Genomic DNA, 12,781 nt, shown 5'->3' on the forward strand with positions numbered 1-12,781 from the left:
TCCAGGTGAATGGGGACTTATCAGCACCCTTCCAGTTAACCAGAGGCACGAGACAGGCCCCTTATCCCCCTTGCTATACATGCTCACAATGGAGCCCCTGGCGATGGCAATAAGACAACACCAGGGAATACAGGGTATTTGAAGAGTAGAGGTTGAGTTCAAGCTCTCCTTATGCACCAATGACATATTGGGGTATCTGGTGGACACTCCCTCCTCGCTCGCAGTGCTGTTCGCACTCATTGAAACATTTGGGGCCTTTTCAGGTCAGCAAATTTACAAATCCAAGATGTTAATAATGCCGAATAGTGCCACAGACCTGGGCCTAGATCATTGGAACTCTCTGCTGGGGGTAAGAGTAGAGCAATCAGGGATTTCATACCTGGGGGTTCGGCTCACCAGAAACTTGGCGACACTCATGTCATTTAACTTTGAACCCCTTCTGGTGGCCATAAAAACTGACCTGAACCATTGGGGCTCCGAAATACTCTCTTGGCATGGGCGAATGACAGCGTTAAATATGAATATTCTCCTGAACCTTCTATACCTATTCACAGCCTTACCCACGAAGATTATGGACGCCTACATTAGGGACCTCCAACACAGCGTGAGAAGGTTCGTTTGGCAGAATAAGATGCAGAGGATTAAAAGATCCACCCTCTCCCTGCCAAGGGAAGAGGGGGGCTTTGTCTTCCCGGACTATGCCCTTCCCTACAAAGCTGCCCAGCTATGAGTGATCCTTAAACATATGAGGGATGACCTGGGGACATATTGGACAAACTTAGACTACATGGACAGCAACCCGGCCGAAGTGAGTGACCTACTCTGGGTACCTTACAGGGAGATACCGAACAGGCTGAGGAACCACCCGTGTCTGAGGGTATTATGGTCTCTGTGGACGGAGGGGAGAAGCACTGAGAGTTTGTCCTCCTGGCCCTCTCCTATGACCTCGGTGTGGGGACCGGTCATCGGGTTTGGAAGCAAGGGATTCTGCAACACCCAAGCATGGCCTAAGAGGGATCTGGAGAGGGTAGGACAGCTTTTTAAGTAAGAGGCATTCCTGGACTATGGAACGATAGCATAAGTTCTGGACAATCAACAGTCATCAATATTCAAATACTTAAGACTGAAGGGGATCCTCACTAACCACAGCTGGGGGGACAATCTGAAATGCCCGCTCACAACATTTAAAAAAGCACTGGACACCTAGGAGTCGAGGATGTTAATAGTGTCTAAACTTTATAAGGTGCTGAACACAGTTGAAAAGGAAGGTAGGCAAACTTTAAAAAACACTGGCACGAGAGATTCCTTTGGTAGAGGTTTGGAGAAAGATAAATAAAATGATGTTTGATGGGAACCTCTTCATGGCAGCCATGGAACACAACATCAAGGCCCTGCAAGGGTGGCCCAGAGACCCCCTAAGAATATCCCAAATGTTTGCCGGCTCTTCCCCATTATGTCCTAGGGGATGTGGCTTAATAGGCTCTCGAGCACACATGTGGTGGCATTGCTTGCAAGTTAAATCATACTGGTGGGACCTATTGGGCTGGATGTCAAAGGTTATAGACAAGGTCCTTCCACTAGACCCTCTCCAGATGCTACTGGGGCTCCCTCAGAGAGATACTGATATCTATAGATACCCAAGAATGTGGGAAGCAATGTTCAGAGTTGCCAGGATCACATTGGCACAGAAATGGAAGAGCAGACCACTCCCTGATAGAAACGAGTGGCTACAGAAGGTAAGAGACATGTCTGATGGACGAACTGACGGCAATGGTGAATGATCAAATAGGTGCATTCATGGCAGATTGGGGCCCTGTAATAAGCAAGTGGGGATGGGACGTCCACTAGTGGGTTCTGTGGAGCTCTTTGCCACCTACGGTTGGTGGGAAGGGAGGGACGGGGGAGATAGTTGGTGAAAACCAGAGAAACCAACGGGGGGAAAGAGCTTGAAATCAGTGGGCTTCCAACACACGTGAAGACGGGGAAATGCAGACGATTCACCACCAGAAGGGCATATTGACACAAGCCTAGTTCCACAGCGGACCCTGTTCAAGAACTAAGTCTCCTTAGTTGGATTGGAAACACAGGGCTGAGAAGAGGCAATGCACAGAACCACGTGTTATTTCTGTTGTTGGGGAGGGCAGTGGCAGGGGAAGAATGAGGGGGCTAAATTGGAAGACCCAATAATGCTTTGTTGTGACATGTACGATTGGTACCTTCAATAAAATTGCAAGTTCAAAAAGAATGATGACATGCACCAATGAAAACATGTCCAACTGGCTGCCCAATATAGACCAGTCTAGACACGTAATAACATATTAAAGTAAAGCATGCCACGCCACATTTAGACATACCTAGACTGGTTGCACCAAAAACCCAGTTCAAGCAATAACACTTATCATGGTTGTTTTATCACAGATGCCCATAAAAATATACAATTCCGCAGTAAGAAACGGCTGGACTGGCAACACCGAAATGCCAGTCCAGCCATTTAATTACACTTAACAGGACTGCCTTATCAGTGATGACCAGTTAAAAAAAAGTCAAGCCAAGCTAAAAAATGACTAGACTTGCTGCACCAAAATGCCTCTCTAGCCATTAATAACACATATTATGCCTGTTGAGCCAGGACATGGATGACCATTACCATTTATCGCAAAATCCCCACCCCACATATCCCCTCCCCGTTCCCCAACCCCCAAAACCAGCTCTTCAGCCCAGAATTACCTCAGCGTCTCTCTTCCTTGTCCCAGTGCTTACGTATGCCTCATAGGTAAGTACTGGGATGAGGAAGAGTGGGTCTTGGATGAAATAAGTTTATAGGTAACTAAGCCAGATTACCAATAAGTAATCATGTAATTGAACACAAGCAGTGGTGCAACACCATTGATCTGACTGGGCTTCAGCCCTCTCCCACCCCCTCCTGGAAAATGTTGGGCAATGTTGACTCGACCTGGCTAACCTACAGGGCCGTTGCTGGACAGAACAGGACACATATGTTAAATGGTGCCTGGGTTTCACCGTTAACAAAGGCCCAGCAATTACTAACGTAAAGCATTTCACTGTTAGTACCTGCATTCAAATGCATGATTTTGTAGGCAATTTAAATCGTGATGTGGGTTTAGTACTTGCATGCCAGGGGAGTGAATGGAATGTAAGAGAGCGGACAGGAGACCGCTCATTCTCACACCAGCCCATAAGTGGGTGTTTTCAGACTTAACAAAGAGAGTTAACTGCTTGTAACATTGAAGCTGCACTAGAATAGTCTAATTAGAATGCGTAAAGAAGTTAGATGCTCCCACACAAATATGTTTGCCCCCACCACTGTGAAGTTAGCGCCTCTCCCAACATTTGAAGGGTTAGCCTGCCCCATGAAATCTAAGTTTCGCTGCACCCCTGAACACAAGCACACACACCATTCACCATACAAACACACACACCCAGCCATCCATGCTTTTAAGTGTGTACCCTTCCACCATACACAGGCACACCCAGGCAGCCACCCATACATTTACGTGTGCACCCTTTCATCATACACTCACACAGGCACACCCAGGCAGCCACCCATACATCATGCACTCACTCATTAATACACATTACATCATATACATATATATATATATATATATATATATATATATATATATATATATATATATATATATATATATATATATATATATATTTATATATACACACACATTTACATGCACGCACACAAATTTAAAGAAAATACATTTTCTTACCTTCCATCCGTTGGTCCATGGAACGAGGCCTTCAGCTGTCTGCAGCAGCCAGGAATGCTTGTTCCCGTCATCTGCAGAGGATCTGGAGGCCTCCATCTCATGGGGTGGAGGGGAGCACTATTGCTTCAAAAAGAAATGGTTTCATTTTTAAGTCACTCTGACTTCATAAAGAAATTATTTCCCTTAAAGCACCGTACCGTAACGGAAATAATTTCTTTATGAAGGCAGAGTGACTTAAAAAAAGAAACTATTTCATTTTGAAGTCCTAGGGCTCCCCCTGTCCCATGATATGGCTTCCATGTCATGGGATGGTAGGAGCTCTCAGACTTCATAAAGAAATCGTTTATTGTTGTAGTCACTCTGCCTTCATATAGAAGACCATTTAATTTTTTTTTGTTAAAAAAAATGTTTTTTAGAGCTACTGGGCGGGGGGCCCTCCTACACCAGTGACTAAGCCTAAAAGTGTTCAGGGCACAGAGTGTAAAGCTGAAGACCACCTAGAACTCAAGATACTACCAAAGGGAGGGAAAGAAGATGTTCAGATGAGCCAAGGGGTCTTTTCTGTTGTCGCTATCTATGAGTCCTATTATCAGGAAACACAAATGAAACCCTCTTAAAGTACACACTTACATCCCCACACATGTTGTACCGGTATCCTACACACTTCTGTTTATGTGGGCACCTGAAGGTCCAGTCATACCCACCCTTAACCCACTGCCTTCTGGTATCTGCATCCTAGCACAGCCTGATGCACACTCTTGGCTCACCGCCTACTCATGCCTGCATTGATCAGATTGTGATGCATGCCTTTGGTTCACCACTTTCACAAACCTGATTCTGAGCACAGTCAGAGGACCTCGATGTGTGATGCTCCCCTATCTACTGTCATCCACAAGTCATGTCCTTTCTATATTCGCAGCACCAAATAGCCTGCGTCAGGATCATACTAATACTCGCCCACAGGCATCCAGAACTGCAACTTAATCAACACACACATGATCTTGAAACCATGCCTGTTACCGCCTGAAGCACTTCTGTGCCCATGCACCATGATTAAGGGACAGTCCTGCACGAGGCAGCCTTGTTATGAAATTGAGCATGCAATTTTATTTTATTTTATTATTTTATTTTAACATTTGTGTAACGCCCAGACCCACAGGTATCACAACGTTTGTACAGTGTAGTAGTATAACAAAGCTTAACAGGTCACAGTGTCAAGAAATCAGGGCAGATTAGACAGTTTATAATTAAGGTGTTAGTCATACTTACTGAATAACCAATGTTTCAACGATTTCATGAATGCTGAGTAGGAAGGCTCATTTCTTAAATGAGGAGGCAGAAACTCACCCCCCCTGCTCTGGAAAGTTTATAGTGAGGGACAGCTAAGGTAAGCTGGTTGGAGGAACGGAGTAGGCGACCCTACTGTTTTTTTTTTGGGATGCAGGGGTTAAGGTAGGTGGGGGCTTCATTATAGATGCAGCAGTGTGCTATCGCCTGAATGTTTAAGTCAATCCAAGCTTTTATTGATAGCCAATGGACTTCTTGGCGGGTGGTAGAGATATGGTCTGATTTTCAGATCCCCAGCGCCGCCCGCAGGGCTTTCTTTTGGAGAAGCTGTAACTTGGCTAGGTTGGACGTGGAAGTGCCCTTGAGGAGGGTATTGCAATAGTCTAGTTTGCTCAGGATGATGGCTCCAGATAGCTTAAGGCAATTGTTTGGGCTTGAGAATTTTCTGCTTAATGAAATGAGTTTGGCGGTGTGGGAGTAAGCGGATGCCAGAGCATTGATATGCCTTGTAATGGTTAGTTCCGCATCCAGGTAGACCCTAGGGTTTTGAAATGTTTGAGGACGGGAATGGTAGAGCTATCAATGATGAAGGCAGTATAGGACGGGTCAAGAGATTTTAGGCGAGCGGGTGAGCCTACAATGAGTAGCTCCGTCTTCTCATCATTAAGGCAGAGGTTGTGGGTCACCATCCAGGACTGGATGGTGCAGCAGACTTTGTTGATGGTATTGGAGTCATTGGCATAGTTGCCGGAAAGGGGGTTGAACATTTGTGTGCCGTTTGCAAAGTTAGTGTAGGTGATGCCTAGAGTATCGAGAATATCGAAGAGAGGGGTTTGGTGTCGGTGTTATAAAGGGTTGGGGACAACAGGAGCCATGCAGGATGCCCAGAGGAGCAGGGATAGGGTGAGCAGAGGGTTATCAATGAAGACTCTGAAGGTGCAGTCACAATACCTTGTTGATGCCTCTGCAACCCAAGCTTGCTATTGATGAAACGCATATAATGAAATGTAACATGAAATATCAATAGTTATGCAATGCAGACTACTGTCCTCCAGAAATCCCAGCTCAATCGGCACTCTGATACACTGCAAATGTTTGGGTGCTAAACGACCATTCCAATGGTACACAATATCACTACAAATGGCTTATGATGCTAACTGTGCTGTCATTCAGAAATGAAAACAAATAATTATTTCTGTTATCACAAAGCAACATAGGTTTGTCGTTCAACTGTTCACACATGTCATTGAGCATGTGCAAGATATATTTTGGTTAATGTACGGATATTTCACTAAGCAGGCATCTTCAATATAATACCGTCTGACATACAATCCCACCCCATAATTCTGGGGACAAAAGCTGTTTAACAGTGGAGTCAATGTTTTGTTTTAATATTTAAGGTGAAATCAAGGCAAAGGTGGTCACCAACTTTATGCATGGGAAGTCACCATAATTCTGCACAGTCACATGCAGCTTGTCAACAAAAACGAAATGATCTGCTTTCATTTGTCTCACTACTTCTCACACACAAGCATTCATTTCCGTAGTCAATTCTGTATACATAGTGAGGTCTAAATAATAAAGCCATTCTAACTGTAACTATGCCACTTACCAGCCATTGAGTTTAAATGTGAAACATAGCAATCAAGATGGCAGATGGGTTCTAACAGTAACAGGATTCTTCAAAATATACTAGTTTCTTTAATATGCTAACATCTATAAACTGTACATAAAGTTACACTTGCATATACATAGTACATTTGCTTTACACAATGTTACCAACAAGTGCTGTTATCAGGGAACTGTTGCATGCCCCGTGTGACAAATCAACTTCCGGGGCACCAGTGGTCCAGGGATGAATATCGGTTTCTAAACCATCAATCAGTCCCACACTTCTGGTACACCAGAAGGCATCCAAACAGATTGGAACACAAGTCAATCATAAACCTCCTTGTCCAATTTTGTTAACATGGACGGAACGGCAGGCTTATCTCCGCAAAGTCGTAGATCATTGGTTAGTTGCAACACACCAAAAATACAATTATTACCCAATGATAAAAGGGACTGTCCAGTCAAGGTTGTGTAAAAATATCTACTTTATTATTGTTACAACAGACAGTTCTAGCACACTACAAATGGTAAAGCAATTAGTCTTATTGTTCAAGGTCATTAGGTTGTAGCACCAAGGGAGCAAGGGGTCGTAAATGTCACTACAGGTCTTTGAGAAGGACCACGGGGACAGAAGCACAATGTACCTGGTGCTTAGGATGATCTTGATGCTTGACAGCGTCAAATCGGATCCAGGACGCTTTGCAGCGCCTGTGACAGAGTTTAAGACGGGAGACAGTGGCGGGAATCAGGAGGCAGGCAGTTTGGCAAGCGAGGCTGGACGGAGGGCTGCAGGCTGGCCTACACGGTGGCTCAGGGTCAAGAATCATTATCTCTGCACTGGTTGGTGGTTCTGGATTGCTGGTCGACGTGTCTCAGATGGCTTGAGTGACTGCAGCATGACAACAGTCATTGTGCAGCCAGTCGCGGTTCGAGGGCTCGTCTGGCTCGGAAATGTCCTTAAAAGATGGACAGTGGTTGATGCTTGTGTGGCACTCCTCCTAGCTTCTTCACAGGGCTTGTGGCTTCCTTTCAAGGTGGACGAGCCAAAGCTGAGGAGAGTGTTTGCAGGCAAAAGCCTTGTCCTTTGTTCAGAGACTCTTTGGCACTTCCCACCTAGGAAGCTTGCTGGCAGAACCTAGCAGGGTACGCTGTGTGCTGGCTGGGTACCAGTTCTGGAGCTGCTGGACAGGTCCTCTGAGTCTGGTATCTCCCTCTGTTCCCTGTGAGATGTTTAGTGGAGGGATCCTGCTTCCCTCTTGGAAATCCTGGTCTTCCTTCACTAGCAGAAGATGTAAAGTAGACTGTATCTTCAGCCAAGGTCCAATACTGAGTTTTTCTTCCTGCTTCTGGTGGAGCCTTCAGGGGATCTGCTAAGTGAGGGGCTCGCCCTCTTTTAAAGCCAAATGGGCCCCAGTGATTGGTGCAGGCTAAGCCTACCTTAAGGAACCAATCCAGGGTCCCCACCAACATTCTTCTGTTATGCGTGAGGTCAGGACCAGAGTGCTTTGCAACAGGGAAGGTAAGAGACGACAACATATACTCCTAAATCCCACCCATCTTCCTGTCTGTTGTAGATCAAAGTGTCTCTCTGGTTAACTGGCCTCCCTTGAAGAACATACTTCTGTCTCCCTCAAATCACATCCTTCGTCCCTCTGAAAGGGGTCCACCCTGCAGGGGTTGCCTACGGTAAATAGTGGACCCCGACATGCAATTCGCTGTCCTTCATACAGAGTGGTGGGAAGTAGCTTCAAGGTAACACATTGCATATCAGAGAGGTGTTCGTTTTCCTGCCCATTGTTAAGTTCTGTGACCAGGCCTACTCACAGGCCTCCTTCATCAGTATGCGCTGCCACCACACAGAACATGTGTTTGCTGTGTGGTGAGCATTACAAAATGTGTGCAGATTAGCCTCACACATTTTCAGAGGTTGATCCCCCATTATTCATTTTCATTTTCAAAAAAGTCAAGAAATCCCAGGCGAGCGCACACTCCCTGTGCGTATGGTCGAATTCCTCACACACCCCTTTCCCATGTAAATAAATATAGGCTGACACTAGTGTCTGTGTGTCATTTAAAGGAAGTTCCTAATTAATTGTATCAGAACCCTGCAGGTTTCAGGTTAGAGAAGCAGTGTTACCAATTTAGAATGCACAAACAATTTCAGCTGACCCATACAACCTCTGAGAATGATTTTCAGATGTTTTTGAAAAGGTATAAGTGCCCTTGCCCCGTTGCTTCATATATCAACTTCTGATTAAGGGGTTGCATGGGATTTATATTCTCACCATTTTTGTAACAATAGAAATGACTCCTCTAAGCTCTCTTCCATCTTGACTATCTCTTTATAAATCTCTGGCATCCAGAGGTTGCAAAATATTAATACATTCTCTGTCAGCCTGCGAAGCATGGGTCCTCGGTTCACAGTTTGAACTGCCAGCTATACCTGTGGAAACACAGAGGGTTCAGTTTGATTGGACTTTATTCACAGAAAAAAGAAATTGCACTTAGATTGCACAGAAGTGCTATCAATTTAACATTGCACACACAATTTCAGAAATCCAATCTGTTTAGAAATCCCACTTGACATTTGAATATTGCGAGAAGCAAAATTCACTCCACATTACAATGCTCTGGTATTATATTGGGAACCAGCACCTCGTAGCACTTAAAAACCACCTACTCCTTGAACTTAGTATAGAAACGGCTGAATGGCAAATTGGATTTACTTTAGTGGAAATCACATACTCACTTTTGAGAAGATTATTTCAGTTTGAGGAACAGCCTGGTCCCTTTAGATTGAAACATATCCCAGTCAGCAGGACCCCTGTAGATCTGCTTCTATGAAGTTAAGACTGCTTCAGATTCCCTTCTGTGCAGGTTCCCATGTAGACTGGACTCATCCCCTGGAACTGGAATCTTCCTTACTGTGGCCCTTAAATTGACCTCTCTCTGATTAATCCATCCATAATAATAATCACAGGCGGTGTTATTGCCTGCAGCTTTTTCCAATGCCAGAATCCTATCCCCTGTGGGCTCCCACTTTTTAAAGTTTAAAATATTCCCATGCTTATGTCTTGATTATGTCACATTATTTAACTGGTGAATTCCTTCCATTGGTTTGTCGAATGGTCTGACACTTCCAGAGAATACACAACTCCAATATTCACTGGATGAGTATAATTTCTATACTTGTGACCAGAAAAAGGTGGGGGCTTAATCTGCTCTTAATACTCTTGACTGCAGAATGTGTTTTGTTTTAGAATTTCTGGTAGCAACCTGCTACATTATTTATATATGGATTGCTGTACTCCCCTTGCTGAAATGCATGTCTGCATATGCAGCATGAATTTGTGCTGTACATTTTCATAAAGTTATGAATATTTTTAATTTTAATTATTGTTAACAATCATATGGAATGTGAATTTGGTGTCAAATTAACAAGGGTTTTCTAAGATGCAAAAGACGCCCAGTCCTATATTTGTACCACACATGGTTCCAAAGTTATGAGCTAAATTGTTGTTAAATTGCTTCAGATAATGGAACGCATTCAATCTTTGCCCTCCATCTGAACTGGGGCCCCATGCTCAGCAAATGTGTTAATATAAATAGCTCTTTGTGGTGGTTTAGTTAATGAATGATTTTGAGTAACATGACAGGTCTCTTTTGTTCTCATTGCATTAGCTTGCAGTGGCTGGCTTTATTATCAGGAAGAGTTCAAGGGGTCATTTTCAAAGGAAGAATTTGCTTTTGAAACATAATAATAAAACATACAGGTTTAGGCCAACAATGCTAATCTCTAATCACACTGCAAACTTTTGGAATTTTAAGTAATTTTTTAATAGTTCCCGTGAAAATGATCCCTACGATGGGGGATCTGGTTTTGCTACAAGTTGAAACCATGGTAAACCTGAAGTCGGCACAATATTGGACTGCAGTCAACACAGCAAAACATGCATTTTACTATGTTAAAAATGTATTGTAATGTATTCCCCATTTAAAATATTTCACATGCAGATACTTGCATAATCATCATAGTTCCCCACAATAATTTATAAAAAATCACTATTATACATTTGTTAATACATACTCTTGAAGAAATACATCACATTTCAGCTTCATTTTTCAGGTGCAGCAGGCAAACTTCAAAAATGAACATTTCTGTAACACGTGCCTTTTTCATTTTTGAAATGTAGCTCCATGACCGGAAAGGAATAAATCAATTTCTGTTGACATGTTGCTCTGTTTCTCACCAATTCTCCAGGATTATATATTATTATATATATTGCAGGTAATCATATCATTCAGTCCAGCAGGCATAGTTCACCATGAATATGGATAGTGCTTATTATCTTGGAATCTTTCAGCATTTCCTGCAGTAAATTTAAAGTTATTCAAACTCAGTCATTGGGACAATCGTACCCAAGGGCCCACCTTGTTCCTGAGATGGTTTAGTTTATAGCCAATTTGCATCATGTGCAGGTGTCTACCTCCGTCCCACAGGTACACCCTATTCATAGCAATAGAAAAACATATTATATAAGTCATGCAGGAAAAGGACACTATTCCAGCACCTCTCTCTTTAAATGTATATAGTCTTAATTTGATTAATTTGATTCTTCCTACACTTGCAAACAAGTCTAAATATGGTATCTTGACATAACCCTCCATATCCATCTAAAGTGAAGTAAATTGATACAGCATCAGGAATCGAGTCCCACCACATACACACAGAACTCTCATCATTGAAAGCTCTTGAAAGCTCTATGAGCATCACGAGAAGAGCATCATAGAGTTGTAGAAGCTTCCAGCGACCTCTTGTTAGTGTATCTGAGGGTTTATGATTCAAGCGGTAACCAATGTTGGATTCCAAGATGGAGTTGGCTTGATAAGTCTCTGCACAGAGTAGGACCATGTTTCCAGAAAATGCAACTGATTCATCAAAGTAGTGGAAGGGAATGTCTGAGATCATCAACCTTTGTCTGCTCTCTTCAATTAAAGGTTTTAGAGGCTCCCTTGATAGCTTCTGCAACGTACACTCTATGGTAATCGTGACGAGCCAGCACCTACTAAACTCTGGCCAAACTCTGTGAGGTACAATAGCAAGGGATCTAGGCATCGGGATCGACTGCAGCCTTCCCATCATGCCCACCATGCAATTTCCCAAAAAATAGAACGATATAGAAACAAAACAATTTGAAATATTTTGGGAGGTGAAGGGAATTCTCTTGTGCCGCTCATAGCATGGTTTATGTTCCCCTGTCTGAATTCAAGTCCTTTCTGAGTCTCAAAATGCTTCTTGTTACTGGCAAAACCTATTATTTAGATTATGGCTTGTTGGGTGTCCTGACCCACGTTTGAGCTATCATGCTGCAACATTTGGTGCTGTGGGCTTAGAAAATCCAAGATGGCCAAAAAGCCCACAAGTGCGCCAGAATCCAGGAGAACCACGCAGTTTGTGCGCACACCAAAATGGTTACCTCACTTGCCACCCACCAGTGTAAAGAAAGATCTTTGTTAACAAAATCCACTGTTACTGATGTCAAAAAGTTGCTGAAATCGTGGCTCACCGGACCACTTTAAAGATTCAACCCTTTTGTGGGGTCCCACATAACCATTTTACTGTAAGGAGCCCCATCAAAACAATGTTAAGCAAGGATTTACTACCATGTAAGAACCATTCCTGTTGGAATGCATTAATCCAAGAAAAATCCCCAAAATGGTTGCATTACCAGTACTCACCACTATCAGAAAGCCGGCGTTTTAAAACAACACCAGACTTTTTTTTTTTTGTGTGTAAAACTGAATAAATGAACCCAAAGCAGGCCAAAGAAAGACTTACTGAGGGGTGGATACAATGTAAAGTTATATTCTGAAGTGACTCGAAGGTTTATAACAAGACTGGCTGAGCTGTGGATTTCAGCAGTTTAAGTAAATTTGGACTGAAAGACACTAAAAATCTAAATGTTTAAAAGAAATGAGTGACCTACTTTTGAGTGTCACATAGGTTGCAATTGTTTAAATGTCATAGTTTTAAACTTAGAATCAGCATTCTAGCTGCATATGTAAAAATGGTTAGTTTTATTTGAATGCAGAAAACTGGGTAACTAAAAGTGACATTAGCTGGGGCCTGGCTTAAG

The sequence above is a fragment of the Ambystoma mexicanum genome, chromosome 9, assembly GCF_040938575.1.
Source record: "Ambystoma mexicanum isolate Mex_15411 chromosome 9, UKY_AmexF1_1, whole genome shotgun sequence".
NCBI lineage: Eukaryota > Metazoa > Chordata > Amphibia > Caudata > Ambystomatidae > Ambystoma > Ambystoma mexicanum.